The sequence below is a fragment of the Muntiacus reevesi genome, chromosome 7, assembly GCF_963930625.1.
Source record: "Muntiacus reevesi chromosome 7, mMunRee1.1, whole genome shotgun sequence".
In the NCBI taxonomy this organism is placed as follows: Eukaryota; Metazoa; Chordata; class Mammalia; order Artiodactyla; family Cervidae; genus Muntiacus; species Muntiacus reevesi.
The window spans coordinates 86,004,329-86,022,217 of NC_089255.1; the positions used below are offsets into that span (position 1 = coordinate 86,004,329).

The following is a 17,889-nucleotide window of genomic DNA, read 5'->3' on the forward strand; positions in this document are numbered from 1 at the left end:
CCGTTTGCGGGGTGAGCTGGGAAAGGGAGGGGTGCTGAGTCGGTGTACTTGCTCTGATGCTCTGACATGCCTTTCACTGCTTCACACCTTGGGGTACCACACAGTTCACTCGTCCATTCCTAATCAAAACTGTCAGAGACCCGAGTCCAGAGAACCCAGCTCACCAGCTCAAATTGGATTAGCTGCTCAGAACTGAAGGGACAGGCTAATTGATAAATTATAAATACGTATTTGCATTCAGTTCTCCTCTTTCCCTTCCTGACTCTCTAGCCCCTATCTCTCTGCAGACTTGCACCGCTGCTTCCTGTAGAGATTGGCAAATAACAGAAGTAGGGAATGTGAGTTCCGGCATGAGGATGTTGCAGAAAGATGGTGCTGACAAGATACTGAAAATGTTAATTTGATGACTAGTCTGTGAACTGGCCATCTCTCATTTGAATTTCATGCCTCTCTGGATTTTTTTATAAGTTATGTATGGTTACCTTGGAAGCAGTTCTGTCCTTTTGTTTTGGGGTTTGTTGATTGCCTATTTCTTTTCGGCTAATCACAGGTGGATTTAGTCTCAGAAATCTGCTCTGGGGAACCTTACCTTCTTTTGAGCTTAAGGAGGTGGGAAAGGGGGACAAGGAAGAGGAATAATGATTGAAAGGGTATATCTAGCCACCCCCTCCGCTTCTCTACTTACTATACTCAGCCAGAGGCTTCTAGTGATCTCTGCACAGGCGAAGTGACCACTCTGCGCCCGGGACACAACCTTTGTGAAGCACGTCCTGCGTCACCCGCCCCTCCTCCCACTGGCCTCTAGGAGAATACATTAGGGTCAGCTGTCTCCCCCAACCCCTGCACCTCTCTCCTTTTCTTTCCCTAATCGCCTAAAACAGGGGTCCCCAACCTCTGGGACCTAATGCCTGATGATCTAAGGCAGAGCTGATGTAATAATAATAGAAACAAAGTGCAAGATAAATGTAATACACTTGGATTATCCCAAACCATCCCCCCACTCCACCCCCCCGCAGTCTGTGGAAGCATTGTCTTCCATGAAACCTGCCCCTGGTGCCCAAAAGGTTGGGGACTACTACCCTAAACATCCCATGAGACAGATGTCTTTAGTGTTTTTAGATTTTGCACATGGATATTGCACATGGATTGAAGGCGGGAGGAGAAGGGGATGACAGAGGATGAGATGGTTGGATGGCATCACCAACTCAATGGACGTGAGTTTGGGTAAACTCTGTGAGTTGGTGATGGACAGGGAGGCCTGGTGTGCTGCAGTCCATGAGGTTGCAGAGTCGGACACGACTGAGCCACTGAATTGAACTGATCTTTCTCTGGCCCCTGCTGCTAGCACTGATCATTTCCTGTGTGCCAGCCATTGTGCCACGAGCTTTAGACACTTTGCCACCGTAAATCCTTGCAGCTGTCTTACGAGGCAGATGATGGTTATCCTAGCTATAGGGGCAAGTAGAACAAGGCTCAGAGAACCAAACAACTTAAGTCAGATGGCTGTAAGTGGCAGTGAAGCTCAGAATCTGAGTACCTAGCCACTGCTTTACATGGCTTCTTTCTGATCCAAGGATGACCTCCACAGACTTGCCTCTCAGCTACCTCCCTGGCACCAACCTGGCTTACGTTCCAACTGGCCACTTTGTGTTCGTTCTCCATAACATACGTCCACAGAAATGTTCTGTCACCTCAATATTTCAAGTCAACCTTGGCACCATCTGGCCACAAGCCAGATTCCCTAATTTTGTTAATGGTTTCCCCATCTTCCTTATCACCTGGGCTTGAAATCAGCAATTGCTTTTTTTTTTTCTTCCCTTCTTGAACTTTCCTATTTCCAGCTGATGTTAAGAGAGCTTGTTGAGATTCTTTTCTAGAATGTCTCTTGCATCTCTGTTTGACACACTAGTTCGGTTCCCAGTTAACCCTTATTGGATTGTTGCCCTAGCCTAATTAATCTTTTTTCTCCCCCAGTCTGTCCAGTAACTGAGAACTGCTTAAGTTCTGCTGTCCTCCATATGGAGTTCAGGATTAACTCTCTCACTTTCAAAGCCGTCCCTAATATGTCCTTGTTTACCTTTAACCTGCTAATCTTCGATGCAAAATTGTTGCCAGATATAGTGAACCAAGTAATCATACTGGACCTTTCCTTGTCTCTTAGTTTTATTTATTTTTTCCTCTCTTCTATAAGAGCTCCTCCTCTCCTGTTTCTGCTCATTGAAATCACACATAGATTTTATTTCCAGTTGATGTTACGAATGTTCTGTATACTTAGATTTGCTAAGCTCTGTTTAGATATGAGCTCTCCTTCCACATAGCTCTCTGATATCTTATACTAAACTTATTTGGAAATTGGACTCCTCCATTTAACTAGATTGCAAGTATGTTGAAGACAAACATATTCATTTTTTAATGTCTAGATGGGTCCAGCCTAGGAGGTTATACTGTGAACAGACCCAAAATCTCTAATCCCTGTTATCCTGCTGTCAGTCATCTTCCTAAAAGTGAAAATAAAGCAAAATTAAAATTAAATCGGATCATGTAGCTCATCTGCTCAGAAGCTTTTGGTGGATTCTTGTTGTATAATTGTCAACGTGCCTTCCCAGCTTTATTTTCTGCAATAACATAGCCTGCTCTGCACTCCCACCCCGGCCAGGCCCCCGGTCTTCTAAAGTCAGCAGCTCACTCTGCCTGAATCCACACTATGGTTTCCAGCCTCAGGCTTTCACTCAAGCTCTGGTCTCTTTCCTGAATGGCCTCGGATCACCCTTCTCTGCCTTTAAAGCTCAAGCTTCCAAGGTCCTCCAGACTTTGTGTTTCCGTTACAAAGTACCTGCCCTGAGTCAGACTTCCTGTGTGTCAGTTATCCCATCCCGGAAGAGCTTTGTACCCCTATTGCAGACAGCTCAGTACTGTGTCCACAACTGTGGACAGAGCCGTGGCCCTTTCCACTGCCCTCTTACCCCACCAAAAGAGCAAAGGGGCCCGGCGGGTCATGGCGTGAGGCCAGGCCTCGGCTCTGTGTGTGCAAAGGACATCAGAATCAATGTGGGAGAGGTCTTTGGACTTTTTCTCAGGAGTTTCTCAGAGAAAAGAATGGCTCAGATTGTGTCATGGTTTTAAAGCTGAGTGATGAAGCAGTAAACGTGTAGTGGAAAGAATTGTGAAGTTAAATCTACAGAACGGAGCAGGATGTTTATGCCAACAATACTCGCCACATTCAGGAGGTCCCTGGGCTGCACTGGGCGGAAAGCAAATGTGACTTTAAGTAGAAGTAGCTGATGGAAGTTCTTCAGCAACCTTGGTCAACTTTTTGGACTTGATTTTGACTGCCTTTGTTTAAATGTTTAGAGTATGTTTTAGCCTCTAGCCCTCTTTACGTTTTAGTTTGGGGATTGCCTATCCTGCGTTAGATTGCCAAACACTTTCCCTTGAAACTGAACTTGGAATAGGTGTAGTAGATTCAAATGCTTACAGGGGCTTGACAGGTATTATCAAGGAGCAGATCGTATGGTAAGGAAAGTCCCAGTGTAAGATGAACAGGAGGGAGTGGTGGGGATTGTGGCAAATTGAAAAGCACAAACCCTGTCGAGTCTTTATTCTGCTCCAGCCGATTGCTGCTCTGCAAGAATGCGTGCCCGCTGTCACCGGAGCCTCAGGATAAGCGAGAGTAGATTTTATAAAAACGTCAGCTCATGGCGTCTTTCTCTCTCTCTGTGTATAGATGGGTGTATGCATACACACATACATCCACATGCGCCAAAGGATTTGACCTTTGACTTGGTTTTGACCTTTGACATGAGGGGAAAAGAGAAGTAAAATATCGCTCCAAAGTTTTTTCCTGAACGTCAGTCGTGGGAGGTGTCTGGCCAGCGTGCTTGATTAATTTTCTCTCAGCCCATAGCAGTGGTCAGGGCACCAGGAATAAATCCTGCCCTTAACACTGCTGCCAGGCAGCCTGATCCATTTTGGGGGGAGTTGGTTTTATAGAGTGGTGTGGGCGTGGGTAGGGAGGGTGTGGAGAAGGCCAAGAATGGCCAAGAAAACTATGTCCCTGACACCTTCAGCAATTGCCAAGAACCAGCACAATTTGTAAATAGTAAGAGTGACTATAGGGTATTTTATTCCTTTTTCCTCTTTCTCTACAGAGCTTCTTATCTACTAAACTAGGTGATGTTGACCCTAAGATTTACTTTAATCCATCAGAATTGAGAGACCCCTTCCAATTTTTTCACATGTATTTTTCCCTGTAGATTTGATCATTTGCTTTTTAATGCTGAACTAATCAAAACTGGCCAGACTGGAAAGAGATAATCAAGCTACATGAACTTGAACATGATTTCATGTAGATTATATTTTGCTGTTAATAACATTTAAAAAGCTGATTTCAGGAGCTGAGGCCCTTCTTGTTCCTGCTAGGGCTCAAGAGCCCTGCAAGTAAGTTACTGTGTTGATAGCCAACTGTTTATGCAAATTGGTAAATGCAATGCCAGCTACTAATTATGAAAATAAACTCATCTGTGCTCTATAAATATCTAATTATAATAAAATAGGGGCAATATTATATTTCCATCTCTTGCCTCATCTGTTTCTCATCCACCACTGATTTGTCCTCTTGACAATGAATAATATCACTTTGTTTTTAAAAGAAGCTTGCTTTTCATGTTTTTTTTTCTTCTTCTTCTGATGTTTTGAAAGTCTTCAGGGTCGAAAAATAGATTTATTTTAAATACAAGAAGTAAAATTGCCTGATTTTAGCAACTCTGTGTTTTTGACAGTGATGTCTAAAATGGTACTTTAAAATATGAAGAGGGCTTTTTCTCTCCTTCCATGTTTAGAAATTTTCATTGGACACTGAAAAATTTTTTAAGAGCAGTTGTTACTTGGAGCAGTTTTTAAAATGGATAAATGTTAACAGATTTATTAATAAACTGTACAATGGATTAATGAAATGCTTCAATTCTACTCCAATTGGCATTACATGTAAAGGAAAATGTTTCTCAGATTTCTAATCAACATTTCTATTTCTTCCTTCTCAATTATCAATTTGGATTTAGTGTTTATGCATAGATTTTGTATCTGTGTATATATCATAAAACACTTTCTCCTCAAAGATGAATGGTTATCTACATTCTTGTATAGAGTTTTGCTTATCAAAGCAAGTTGGTTAATCTTAGATGGCATGGAATTTTCAACTGAAAATCTGTGTGTATACACATACAGACCTATAAGCCTAACTTTGATCATATCTACAGGATGTTTTTTTAAATTTATTATCTTTATGACTCATCTCACTTGTAAAGAATTCAAGCATTTCCTTATGTGCTTAGGCTTGTATATGCTGTGGTCTATTTTTCAGGTGTTGAGGGCAGTGTATGTACATCCGGGCGTAAGTACAGTTGACCCAAATACTTACTAATAGGTTTATTATACATAGCTTTCATTTGTAGAGTACTAACAATAATTTATTCCAGTGTTATATGCATCTGAATTTAGCAGACTGTCTACTTTAACATTTGAAAAGCAGTGGTTAGTCAGCATTCCACAAAGATAGATAGAGTGCCAACAGTGGGCCAGGTCAGTTGCTAGCTGTTAAATACATAAGGCTGACCAGGGAAATATGGGCCCTGCCCTCTGATATCTTGCTAATAGACAACAGAGTTAGAAAATGGTTTCCAAGTGTAGCAACCACCTCTTCTTCTAGAGCCTTGAATAAACTCTGTTTTCAGTGTGTTATATATGTAGTCTTAAAATAATTTTGTTTATCTTAAAGGGAAACTGTCAGGTAACAACTGAGTTGACTCATCCGCCTTTTAACTTCTCAGAGTGAGAAAAGAGAACTTGCTTTGTATATGAAAAAGTTGGCATTTTTCATTTATTTATTTATCTTTATTGGATGATAGAATACATAGTGTAAGTAAACACATCAAGTCCATGCTCTTAAGCATACAGCTTAAGTATTTTTGACATATATATATATATATCCATATAAATACTGTCTAGATTGAGATATACGATGTGTACATCATCCCATAAGTTTCTGTCCTACCACTTTATATCACTTATTTTTAATGAATAAATTTTATTCTCCTTACTCCCTTTAAAACTGTGTATCCATGTAGTAATCAGCAGGCAGTCTCCAGGTTGCTTTAATTTCCATTGACAAGGATTAACCTTGCAAGACAAGGAGGCACTGTGGCTTTCCCTGTGTGTAAATAAAGGCAGAAACGTTGCCCTCTGGTGAGGTGGAGCTTTGCCCTGTTTTTGATGATACGCAGGTTTCCTCTGCACAAAGAGAATATCTAATTGATATCATTGGTGTTTTTCTCTTTCTTTCCTAAGGCATTTAGTGGTGAATAGAACCGCAGAGGTAGAAAAGACCATATGCTTTGTAAAAAGCCAGAGTAATAGCACTTTTTGATGGACGTCTGATTTTTAGAAGTGCCACATCTTTCATTAAAATTTACATATAAAGTAAGGGCAGGCGCGGTGACATGAAAGCTAATGCAACTTGCCTATCCTGACATAATAACAATCACAAGAAACTGGAGATCCCAGATGGCGGCTTGGCCTTTGCCACCCTTTTAATAAGCTACTAACTGCTAATTATTTCCCTCTTTTGGGCAAGTTAATTTACTGTTGACTCTTAAAGAGATACTGCTCTTTTTTTCTCCCCCCACGCTGCACAGAACAAGTCCTTTTACCTGGAGCTGTGACAAGTGCTTCCTTGCAGGCTGGAAGCTTTCCAGCCAGTTGGACCGATAATGGCAAGCGCTGGTGTGGAAAATGTCACTGAGTAAACAATATTTTCTTGGATCTTTTGAATATAGGGCATTTAAAAAATTCATTTGTCTCAGAATCCATTGTGTGCGCCTGTGTATGTGTGCATGTGTAAGCGTGTGACAGCAGCCAATACAGGGAGAGAGATCTGAAATTTGGAGCCTGTTTAAGAGTGAAAGAACAGCTGCCTTTTAAATGGTTGCTAATTCTGACAATTAATGCTGTTTTGTGAGTGTGTGATTTTCTGTGATAGCCGTTAGGAGGGATGATGGTGTGTAATAGCTCATTTCCTCAGCTTTATGGTAATGTGGCACAGCAAAGAACAGAGAACTGAAAGAGGGCCAGGCCCCACAAGCTCGGGAGCCCTTTTAAGTGAAAAGCCTGCAAGACATGCTTTTCGTCTGTACTTGGACTTCCTTAGGATGATTTTATATTTTAGCACAGACGCAGACTCCTGAATGAATGATGTGCAAGCGGGCTTGGATGCATCAGGAGCGAGTGTTTGGAAAAGAACCTTGTTTGCAATGAGCTGTCTGACAATCAAAATATTTACTTAAAGATAAGCTAATGACTGTTTCTTGCAAATGCCGGCAGATCCATTATTGAAATGCAAGTCAGTGCTTTGGCTTGGTACTATCCAAAAATAAATCTCAATCCTCAAGTACTAGTGCGTGTGTGTGTGGGTATGTTACTCTTCTCCCCAAAGTGAAAGGTGTATCAAAGATCGGAAAATCTCTCAACCCATTTTCTTGAAATATTTGAACTGAATTTAGTGTATTACTGTGACCAGTTGCTGCTTGTTGCTAAGAATCAGTGAGTAGCTTAACATATTCATTGAAAAAACGCATTCTTGAATTATTGGTGACATCTCTGAGCATGAACTGATAATGTGAGTTTCATAGTCTAATATGTCTGTGTTGTTTTTTAGTAACTGAATTGGGCTGGACTCTTTTGCAACCCTGTGGATGACTGTAGCCTACCAGGCTCCTCTGTCCATGGGATTTTTCAGGGAGGAATATTGGAGTGGGTTGCTATTTCCTTCTCCAGAGGAACTTCTCAAACCAGGGATCAAACCTGCATCTCCTGCGTTAGCAGGCAGATTCTTTACCACTGAGCCACCCGAGAAAGAATATATCTATAGTGACTAGCATTTTACACAGTTGATTGGAGAACTGTGGAACTCAATCATTACTAACCATTTGCTTATTGTTTAAGTCTGAAGGAACTAGAGATGTTTTAAAATGTTATATTTCTTCAAAACTAATCACCTGGTTTCAAAATAGCCCCAAGGAAAACCCAAGTGTGTGTGAATTGGGGGAAATTTTATTCTTTCAAAATCTTGATATTATATAGTGTGTTCGTCCAGATTGCCATTTGCCAAAGGAATTTTGAGAAATGCCAATGGTGTTTCAAGAAAAAAAAAAAGGTATGGGAAAAATAAATTCTCAAAACACAGGTTTAAAACAAAGTTAAGCAGGTTTTTTACTTCAGGACTTCTCAGAGTCTTTGTTATGACAATTCAAAATTTGAATCTCTATGAAAGGAAATGTATTTTTCAAAGTTACCCAAATTTATTAGACATGAAATTCTTTTTTGTGATTTACATTTTGGATGAGGATAGCTAGAATTAAAGCAAATTTTCAGCTGAAAAACTTTGGGAAAGTCCCTTCTGTGTCGAAAATTAAAAACTGTAATGTGTCTAAATTTTGAAAGAGGATTTTGGATTTCCTTCACCCCAAATTCCTTTTAAACTACACTTTCTATTTGGATTTGGAATAGTTTTTTGGATGGGTTAGCTTCAATAGAAAAAATGTTGTTTCCTGGTAAAATGCATAACACAGATGTTAAAACAACTGCAGTTTTAAAAACAGTAGTCTTGTTAAAGCACTCCCAGTTTGTATTACCTAAGTACTCTAATGGGTATCCATATAGTGTGTGTAAACAATGCTTCTGATAATGGCTTGCTTCACTCTGGGAAGAGCTGATCTCAGCAGAAGATGGGAAAATTTCTAGGAACTCTAAGTCTTGTTTGCTTTGAAATTTGGAGGAGGTTAACAGTCACTGTGGTTATTTCTCTACTGTATAGCTGAAGTCATTCATCTTATGTCTCTGAGAGTTTGGCTATCAATAGTTTTTTTTTTTTTTTTCCCCCCAGACAGTGAACATGTAAGTGAAAGAAATTCTTTCTGGTGAGAATTACTTGTATTTTATTTGGAAATCACTGGCTCAGCTGAGGCTCTTGTGGCTCACTCACTGCAAGGCTGAGGACTTGGTCCTGTTTACATGTTGTCAGTGTGAAGTGACTGCCATCGATCCATCTGTAGTAGACCATTTGCCTGGGGCTGTTAATCTGGCCATGGGGATGTAGTTTGCTGAGACATTCATACACTCCTTCATTTCCCCAAGTGACCAATAATGGGCATTTACAGATGCATTGGCCAAAACTGTTATAAGTGAGATTCCCAGTTTTAAACTAATTGATCCATGTGACAATTAAGCCACACCAAATAATCAGGTGTGAATAATGTCAGCACTATGGAGCAGAAAGAGCACTGAGATGACTGTGAGGAAACCTCATTCAGGGTGCTGAGGAAGAAAACGTGGTAGATTAAAGCACTGATGTTAGTGCTTGACACTTAAATTATATAAATTCGCTAAGCCTCATACCCTAATAAGTAAAATGGAAACAATAATATTACCTACTTGGGAGGGCATTAAGACAATATATAGGAAAGGCTTATGCTAGAGTTTGGATCTAACATAAGTAAGTATTTCTTATCATAAACATTAGTTATCATCATAAATACATCTTGTTAGTGTCACCAAGGGTCTGGGAACTTTGAAAAATTAATCTTTTTGATCTTCTAATCTTTACCTGTAAAATGCCTACTTGGTAGGTTTGTTCTGGTTAGTAATTGATATTATGCAAGTAAAAGTGCTGTGCAAATTAAAATGGACTACATTAAGGAATTAGTAGTCCATGAGAATAAATACAAGCTCCATAAAATCAGGAGCAGTAAATGTGGTGTTCAATATAGCATATTCAGGGCTTATAGCAGTGCCTGCCTCAGAGTGGAAATGACTCACTGTTGGTTGAACGGGCACTAGGAACCACTGAGCTGATAATGCTGAGCAGAGTTCAGTGCCAGAAGTTCAGTTCAGTTCAATCCCTCAGTTGTATCTGACTCTTTGCAACCCCATGGACTGTAGCACGCCAGGGTTCCCTGTTCATCACCAACTCCTGGAGTTTACCCAAACTCATGTCCATTGAGTCGATGGACCAATGGTGCCATTGGTCCAATGGATGGTGCCATCCAACCATCTCATCCTCTGTCACCCCCTTCTCCTTCCACCTTCAATCTTTCCCAGCATCAGGGTCTTGTGCAGTGAGTCAGTTCTTGGCATCAGGTGGCCAAAATATAGGTGTTTAAGCCTTAGCATCAGTCCTTCCAATGAATATTCAGGACTGATCTCCTTTAGGATGGACTGGTTGGATCGCCTTGCAGTTCAAGGGACTCTCAAGAGTCTTCAACACCACAGTTCAAAAGCATCAATTCTTTGGTGCTCAGCTTTCTTTAGAGTCCAACTCTCACATCCATACATGACTACCGGAAAAACCATAGCTTTGACTAGATGGACCTTTGTTGGTAAAGTAATGTCTTTACTTTTTAATATGCTGTCTAGGTTGCTCATAGCTTTTCTTCCAAGGAGCAAATGTCTTTTAATTTCATGGCTGCAGTCACCATCTGCAGTGATTTTGGAGCCCAGGAAAATAAAGTCCCTCACTGTTTCCATTGTTTCCCCATCCATTTGCCATGAAGTGATTGGACCGGATGCCATGATCTTAGTTTTCTGAATGTTGAGCTTTAAGCCCACTTTTTCACTCTCCTCTTTCGCTTTCATCAAGGGTCTCTTCAGTTCCTCTTTGCTTTCTACCATAAGGGTGGTGTCATCTGCATATCTGAGTTTATTGATATTTCTCCCGGCAATCTTGATTCCAGCTTGTGCTTCATCCAGCCCAGCATTTCACATGCTGTAGTCTACACATAAGTTAAATAAGCACAGTGACAATATGCAGCCTTGATGCACTCCTTTCACAGTTTGGAGCCAGTCCATTGTTCCATGTCCAGTTCTAACTGTTGCTTCTTGACCTGCATACAGATTTCTCAGGAGGCAGGTCAGGTGGTCTGGTATTCCCATCTCTTTCAGAATTTTCCAAAGTTTATGGTGTTCCACACAGTCAAAACTTTTAGCATAGTCAATAAAGCAGAAGTAGATGTTTTTCTGGAATTCTCTTGCTTTTTCAATGATCCAACGGATGCTAGCAGTTAGATCTCTGGTTCCTCTGCCTTTTCTAAATCCAGCTTGAACATATGGAAGTTCATGGTTCATGTACTATTGAAGCCTTCTTTGGAGAATTTTGAGCATTACTTTGCTAGTGTGTGAGATGAGTGCAATTGTGTGGTAGTTTGAGCATTCTTTGGCATTGCCTTTCTTTGGGGTTGGAATAAAAACTGACCTTTTCCAGTCCTGTGGCCACTGCTGAGTTTTCCAAATTTGCTGGTATATTGAGTGCAGCACTTTCACAGCATCATCTTTTAGAATTTGAAAGAGCTCAACTGGAATTCCATCACCTCCACTAGATTTGTTCGTAGTGATGCTTCCTAAGGCCCACTTGACTTTACATTCAGAATATCTGGCTCTAGGTGAGTGATCACACCATAGTGGTTATCTGGGTCATGAAGATCTTTTTCTGTATAGTTTTTCTGTGTATTCTTGCCACCTCTTCTTAATATCTCCTGCTTCTGTTAGGTCCATACCATTTCTGTCCTTTATTGTGCTCATCTTTGCATGAAATGTTTCCTTGGTGTCTCTAATTTTCTTGAAGATATTTCTAGTCTTTCTCAGTCTATGGTTTTTCTCTATTTCTTTGCATTGATTGCTGAGGAAGGCTTTTTTTTAATCTTGCCTTGCTATTCTTTGGAACTCTGCATTCAAATGGGTATACCTTTCCTTTTCTCTTTTGCCTTTAGCTTCTCTTCTTTTTTCAGCTATTTGTAAGGCCTCCTCAGACAACCATTTTACCTTTTTGCATTTCTTTTTCTTGGGGATGGTCTTGATCACAGCCTCCCTCACGAACCTCCTTCCATAGTTCTTCAGGCACTCTATCAGATCTAATCCCTTGACGCTATTTGATTCAGTACCACGGACAGCTCCAATCCTACCCTTGATACTATTTTACCTTCAGTAGGAGGTCCTTGGGCACCTCCCTTGCAAAGTGGAACCATTGCCTCTTCCTTCAGAACTTCCTATATTAGGGGAAAAAAAAAAAGTAATCCTGTTAAAGTCTGATTGTTCTTTAAATCTTCAGTGGATATGCTTGCTCTTTTCTTTTCATATAGGGATTTCCTTATGTTAGTTGATAAAGCTATCTGAATGATAAAGAAAACAAAAACATTTAGCTGACAGATACTTAAAAAAAAAAAAAAAGCTGATTTACTTCCCTAAATTTTAGAAGCATATAATTTCAGAGTTGAAAGGGAACTTAAAATTCCTATAGTCCTTCCTACTGTAATTTTGTGAATGACAAAACATGCTGAGAAGGCATAGGTGCTATGTTTGTTGCTATACTGATAGTTCATAGTGCTGTTGGGATTGGCCAGAACTTCTGACTCCTAGAGCTGTTTTCTTTCCCCTTCCATGAAGTTCATTCTAAGATGCCACCAAGTTGTCCTAGTCATCTTCATGCATGAGTGGCATTTGTTATAGATCCTGCATTGGCTGCTGAGATTATTATCAATAATGCTATGCAAGGAAGATCCTGGAGATACCAGAGTACACCCATACTAAGCAAGGTTGTTTCTTAAATTACTTGACTGCCCTAAGAACTGATGCAACCCTAGTCTTTGAAGTTGTCAGTAAATCACTGTCTTTCAGGATTCTGCAATGCTTCATACCACTTATGGACTTGCCCTGTCAACTGCTTCGTCTTGGCTGAAGTCAGATGGTGACACCAGTTGACTTAAAAAGCTTTTATACTCATTTTTTTTCTTTTTACTGTCCCCATGTTGACAGTTTATAACACAGTATATGCCTGTAAGGAAGTCCACTTGGGACTAATTTTCAAGCTGTTACTTAATAATTTTCCACTTCCTTTCTTCCTTTAAGAATAGTTTAGTAATTTTAGTTACAATGTTTTTTTAAACTAAAAAGGAAAAAAAAATTTTTTTCTCAAGTAAGAATGTATTTGTCTTTGTAGGTATCATGTCTTTGCTTTCTTTTAAAAATGAATTTCTCCTTCGGTGTTAGCCATGTATCTGATGGGTTGTTTAGGACCCTTCCAGGAGGCCACTTTGGGGGGTGCTGATCAGTGCCTGAAATCAGCTCTTAAATTGTCACAGAATTGCCTTCCTTCAGACTGTGTTGCTCACAAGGGCTCTCAAGTGTCAAAGTCATTTGCAGAGCTGGATAGATAACATGCATGAGCACTAAGCCTTTTTTTTCCAGGATAGAATAAATAAATGTGTTTTCTCCTATGTGCTCAGCTTTGATAGTGATTTGTTAAAAGGCAAAAAGAAAGGCCATGACATTAAATATTTACAAGAGTGATTTAGTTGTATTACCTTGTGCTCTGCATCTTTGTTTAATGGTGAAATCAGCTACTGTTGAAATAGAGGCCATTAAGCCAGTGGTAGTGTGAAGGTCACTTCCTAGGCAAGGTTAAAGTAGTTTGTGGAGAATAATGATTTTTGTCAACTTTCCAGATCCCTTCCTGTTTTGGTCAGCTTTCCTCCAAAAATAATAGGAAAAATTACATTTGAGAATTTACAGGCTCACTTTCTCCTTTGCATCCTTTCTGCCCTTTCTGGCCAACCGGGTAGCCGGAAGTCTTTTGTACATTTTTTATTTCATCCATTTAGTGGACAGAGACAGGTCTATTCTCCCTGGAGATGAGTGGTTGTTTTTCCATTTACTGGTTCTTCTGTCAGTCCTTGCTTGGCAGTTTGTTTTAGAGGTAAAGATCAGTGCCTTTTCTTTCTTGGCAATAGTTTCTCCTGTCTGAAATGATTCTTACATTTCTCTACCAATTCCTCTTCGACCTAAAGCGAAGATTTTCTTTTCTAGTTTATTTCTCATTTCACTTTAGTCTCTGAATGAATACATGGCATTATCACCATTTACACTGACAAGAAAACAGAAGTCCAAGCTTACAAAACTAGTTACAGAACTACAGTTGACCCTTGCACAACATGGGTTTCAACTGTGGAATCCATTTACATGTGAATTTTTTTTTTTCAAGTGTTGGGGACAGGATAAAACAGAGAGATACAGCAAAGTAATGGTGTGTTTTAGGGTAGGCTAACTGCTGTAACAATGGCTTAATACTGACAAAAGTTTCTCACCTATATCAGAATTCAGTGCAAATTAGTGGGTGGTGCAGGGGGGAATCTCTGCTCCACACAGACATTCAGGCACTTCCCATAGCTTTGTCATTTTCTAGAACCTTGTCCTTCACTGGATTCAACTGGCAGATAGAGAGAGATGGGATGATGAGATGATACAGAGAGGGAGAGAGAGAAAGAGAGGAACTTGAAGGATTTTTTTTTAAAGGGTCAAGCCTGGAAGTGATGTGTGGCACTTACTGTTGGCCAGAACTCAATCACTTGATCCCATCTAGTTGCAAAAGAGGCTGGGGAAGGTAATTTAGCTGTGCGCCCAGCAGGGAAGGGAACGGGGGGTGAGCTGTATTCTGTTCTTACATCATCTGTGTCACACCTGTTAGCCTTCTTCAGTTTACCTTTGTTCAAACACACAAACCAACAAAATGCCTCCATGATTTCTGTAAGTTAGTGGGTTCCTGTTCATTCCTTTTTCTATAATACATACACGATTTTTGTTTTCAATAAAACCCTACAAAGTTACAGTAATGTTTCTCAAATTCATAAGAACCACTCAGGCAACTTGTGAAGCTAAAGTCTCTTAGTTTTATTTGGACCACAGAATCTGCAGGTATACATTATTCTTATGATCAGGCAAATTTGAGATACACAGTGTTATACCAAATTCCAAGGAATATAGCAAACCATAAAGGAAGTATATGAGACTTTACTAAAAGTATTTTGCCGTATTTTATGTAGTTTAAAACAAGTTTCACACTTATCTAAGCTTTTAAACCTATTCGTCATACATGAATTTTTGTTGTAATTTTTGTTTTAAAGGGTTTAATTTTGAGTTGGCATCCATAAACCAAAAGCTAGAAGTGTGGTTGAAATCTTAGCCTGAGTTGATAGTGGGGCCAAATGCATGATTCACAGGGTTTTATTTTATTCTGATCACTGGATAGGAACATCTCAGCTTGTTTTTCTCCGTTTATCACCTAACAAGGGATACCCTCGATTAAGAGAATTCTCGTGTTACATTAAAACAATAGATAGGAGCCTGTTTTCGATAGACCTGCTTATTTTCTGTGTCTGACTTGTGTACAGTTAAATGATGACAACCCATTTTAACTTTTAGATGTGTATTATTTCACTCTATGTGTGGGAGCCATATAAACCATGATATTGTGAAATGCACCCTTTTTCTGTAAAGCTGTGCCTTTATTCCTCATAGAGAGTGGTTGGCCACATTGTACTTCTAGAATGAGTGTCGGAGTGTGGATAATTCTGGGCTTGTGATTTTTTTCTTTCTCCCATTTTATCTGCCTCTTTCTGTGTCTTTGTGTGTGAGTCTATGATTACTATTGAGTTTTTCCCCTAAATGCCAGCAATTATCTCACAGGTGGAGGGCTTAGCAAAGAGCTGAGAGAATTGCACTGGGATTAGAATAAGGCTCCCCCCCCCCGCCCCTGCTTTAAATATAGTGAAGGGGGGAGTAGAGTCTTGGAGGGCAAAGGCAGAGCTGGGGGGAGGGGTGGACAGTTTGCTTCTGATATTTAAATCCCTAGATGGAGGGGATAGGACATTCCTGCTGAAAGAAAGCAGAATTGAAAACCACTGGTCTGGGGTTATTGTTCTGTAGAGCTGGAGATGGAGAAAGGCAAGGCAGCCACGTCTCTGTTCCTAGCCAACCTCTTCATCTAAGAGGTTTTATTTATTTATTTATTTATTTGATCTGACAGTTTATTTGGAGAGGAAGAAGGGAGCCAGGAGGGTCTAATATATGCTCAGACCAAGAGAGTTTTCATGAGACATTATCTTCCTTCCCAGCCAGAAATGATTTATTCACCTGATATGTCAGTTAGGATGCTTTCAGCTGCAAATAACAGAACTTTGAGCTCAACTGCCTTAAACAACAAAGGGAATTTATGGTCTCAGTTCTTGAAAAGTGTAGTAACTCAAATAATATGACCAAGAACTGGTGTCTCACTTCACCTTTTTTTTTTTTTTGGCTTTGCTTTCTGGGTGTTGGCTTCATTCTTGGCAGACTACTGCCTCTGGGATCCTGACACAGCCGATGGCCATTTCCGGAACGACTTGCTTCTTGATTCCTGTAAATAAAGAAGAGTAACTCTTTTCCTCTAGCAGTTCAACAAAAATCCTGGAGTTTCAAGCCAGTTGGACCACCTAAGTCACATGTTTATTTCCGAGCCTATCACTGTAATCAGAGTGATCATAGGGATGGAATTTGCTGGTGTCTTAGGCCTGACTCACATGCTCAGTTCCAGAACTGACAGGAAGAGTTGGCTTTTCCTGTAGCACATGGGATTCAGGGGGATTCTGGATATTCCATCCCAAATTTTGTGAATAGGGGAGTGGAAGAAGAAGCCTGCTTCTGCTCCTGGATAAAATTTCCAAATCAGAAGCCAAACCCAATTAAGTTCCTTAATCAAAAAATCGGGAAACTGGATGTGTTTCATTCACCCTCACCATCTGGCTGTCAAGTGGTCCTGTCTAATGAGGAGGGGATGTCAATGGGGGTGTGTGTACCAGCAGAGGCTCCATTTGGAAGCAAAGAGCTGGGAGAGGAAACCACTGGTGACCTGGCATTGCATAATCCAGATGTCAGCATTTTGGGATCTTGGTGTGAAAAGAGTCAGGGAAGATGTCCACGGGAATGGAGTGAACGCTAGGCCCAACTTGCTCCAGGCGATACTGATCTGGTAGAGTCTTTTCCTCCTGCTTTGACCTCAGACCTCTGCTTAGGTCACCTGGTGTGGATTGCTATTGATGGATCGCTGAGTGAGAAAGCCCTCTCGTCTCAAGTGTGTTTTCAGTAGAGTGGCTCTCAGTAAATATCTCCTTCTCAAATGCCTTGTCTCATCCACGGAGTCTTTCTCTTTAACTGCTGCTTAATCAACTGCTGCCCCCGTAGCACACTGACCTAGTTCTTAGCCACACATTTTGTCTAGGTTTTTGAGGCAGTGCCTCTTCAGTGTGACTGCTGGCATTAGCGCCACCTTGACCTGGGACCACTGTTATCATCACCTGCTTGACACCCGACCGTAGCAGGGACTTTTGGTCAAAGTGAGCTGCCAGTGTAGCAAACAAAACAGAATGAATCTTGAGGTGCCGTAGCTGGATGGACCTGGTTATTATGGTCTCCAAACCAAGCACCATGAGGGCAAACCCCCCTCTCTAATGGGCTGCTGCCCCTCGTAACAAGGTTGTACTTGACTTTCCTCAAGCTTCTTTCTAGGCCAGTGCTTCTCACAAATTAATGTGCATGTGTGTCATCTGGGCATCTCATTAAAATTCAGGTTCCAGTTGTGGAGGTTGGTGGTCGGGATGGAGAGTGAGATGCTGCACTTCTAACAAGCTCCCAGGAGACAGAGGCCCATGATACTGCCGGTGTGCGGATCATAGTTTGGAGGAGCAAGTCTTTAAGGTCATCACCTTGAGTGATCTTGCAAGTGAGACCATCTGGTTCTCTGATAAGCCTGGATGCAAAGGAGGAGAGTAGCACTCCTTTGGAAGTAGAGGGGAGACCTGGGACTTAAATTCCTAGAAATCATTTGTTATCTTCAGGCACCTGAGCAGGTGACTGATAAAACTCAAGCCTTCTCATCCTCCTTGGGTGATAGAGGTGGAGTGATAATCTTGGGCTCTGTCTCCTGGTGTGATGGGGTATGATATTGGCTTATCTCCCAGGAGCTTAGGGAACAGTCAA

At 40.8% G+C, this 17,889-nt stretch overlaps 1 protein-coding gene across 3 annotated transcripts in view; it reads left to right on the forward strand.

Annotated features, from left to right (window-relative positions):
- The window catches only part of NRXN3 (neurexin 3), a 1,687,603-nt gene that overhangs the window by 59,695 nt on the left and 1,610,019 nt on the right, over nt 1–17,889 (forward strand). The window lies entirely within an intron of this gene.